This window comes from Olea europaea, chromosome 7, assembly GCF_002742605.1.
Source record: "Olea europaea var. sylvestris chromosome 7, O_europaea_v1, whole genome shotgun sequence".
Lineage (NCBI taxonomy): Eukaryota > Viridiplantae > Streptophyta > Magnoliopsida > Lamiales > Oleaceae > Olea > Olea europaea.
This window is the reverse complement of record NC_036243.1, coordinates 9738633-9740905: the sequence shown is the minus strand read 5'-3', so window position 1 is coordinate 9740905 and position 2273 is coordinate 9738633.

Below are 2273 nucleotides of genomic sequence, written 5' to 3'. Positions count from 1 at the left end.
ACCCAGTTGACTGGGTCGTCTGGGTTGACTGGCCCAGACGGCTGGGCGCCCAGACGGCCCAGTTGACCCAGGTGGCCCAGTCAACTGGCGCCCAGACGGCCCAGACGACCCAATCAACTGGGTCGTCTGGGTCATCTGGGCATGCCTAATCGGTCCAGTCAGCTGGGCTTACGTCTCCTTTGTGGAGATCGCCGGAAAACTCCATTTTCGGCGATCTCTACTCCATTTTCCTCCTCCCAAACTATTATCCTTACCCAAAAATCATGTATTTTTCCAAAAATCAACACATGTATATAAAATCATGTTTTTTTTTTCCAAAAATCAACATAAAAACTTTAAATATGGGTCGTCTATTTTTCCTTTTTTATCAGTGCTACAATAATTTTTCTCTTTCCTTACTATCTTCTCTTTCTTCTTTAAATAGTAAGGGTAAATTTGGATTTCTCTTGATTTTCAATATTTTAAACATTTTACTTTTTTTTTTTTTTAATTGGTCAAAGGCCTCTTTGGAAAATTGGCCGGGTCAACTGGCTGTTGGCCACTAATTCCTCTAATGAAAGAAGCGGCATATATTTGGGCCACTGTAACCCGCGAATTGGGGATGTCCTATAGGCCCCTGTGCACAGGGTGTCTCACAAGGGGGTGGACCCCAGGGGTCTGTGCAAGAAGGATTTCTCTACTTCTCAATCATGTTACACGTACATCATTTTTCATATTGTCTCTCGTGACACCATATTATTGGACAATTTTAAAAAATAAATAATTTTTTCACCATTCAAATCTTTCCAAATTCGGTGATGTGAAAGATGATATACATTTTTGGTATATAAATGACTTTTCTTGTTACATAAATACGAGATTTTGAACAATCATTATATGGACTAAAAGATAAATACTTAAATTTCACCTCTAAAATCCTAAAAAATACGATGTAGAAGTTAGAAACATAATGTACCAATTCCAGCAAAAATGCGAATTCACCAAGTTCCAAATCAAGCAAAATTGAAATCATAAGAAGAAATCTTGTACAAACGAAACGCAAATAAGATCAAGAGATGCTTGAACTATCTTTTCTTCAAAATTTTCTTTCCCAAATTTGTAATGAATCAATCCAAATCTACAAGTTTCTATTATTTATAATTTTTTGTTCAGTTAGTTCATATTTTGTTTGATTTTGATGTTATTGAGGTTTTCTTGTTCTAGCACATATGAAATTTCACCTTTAGATTAATAATTTTGACTTTCTTTCTTATATTATAAATTCAAGTTGTATAAATTGGATGAGTTAGCCCTATTTGTTGGAGATAAAAATCAAAATTTTGTAGTTTTTCAATAAAAATTGATAAAATGTGTAGTTGAAATATTATCCCATAAAAAGTGACATGATGTAAATTTTTACTCGTATTTTTGCATATAAATTGAGATGTTAAAACTTGAAAGCGATATTTCCTGTCACTTTTTTCTAAAAAAATAAAATATCGCCTACTATCCCATTTGAATTTTTTAGAATCAATTAAATAGATGTATATATGTGTGTTTGTGAAAATTTAAATATGAATATGAATCCAAATCCTACTTTGCATTAAAAAGTGAGAGATGTAAAATTTTATTTTTATTTTTTTATATGAGTTAATTTACTAAAAATTAAAAGTGACATACTATGTCGCTTTTTAAAGAAATTAGTCTCACACTATTTTATTTGTACATTTTGTTTACATATATGAATAAAATTAATGTCTTTGTTTGTTATGGACACAAATATAAAAATGATAATGAATAAAACTAAGAAAATGACTGAAATTATTGTCCTAATAAAATGCACAAACAACGACTAGGATTGGACAATGGGCCGAGCTGGTCAATTTTGAACCAAGCCCTACCCAACCCAAAAATGGTAGAATTCTGAATAATTTGTAACCAATTCGAATCAGCTCAAACCAAAAATCTATCCAACCCCAATGGCGGCTCTGGCTAGGTTTATCTTCTTCTTCTTCTTTTTTTTTTTTTTTAATAATATCAACATGAAAAAATTTCAAACCTCCAAATCATACCTTAATTGGCTGAAATAATATAATACTTTTGCCATTTCAATAATGAATTTTCAATGAAATAATATTGTCATTCATACACAATCAATTGAAATTGAATAAATCACAAATTTTTACAAAGAATGGATTTATAATTTGAATTTTTTTTCACAAAAGAAATTAAAAATTTGCGTCCAAAATAATTATTTTCCTTCAAATTAAAATCATACTAAAACAAATAAGGCA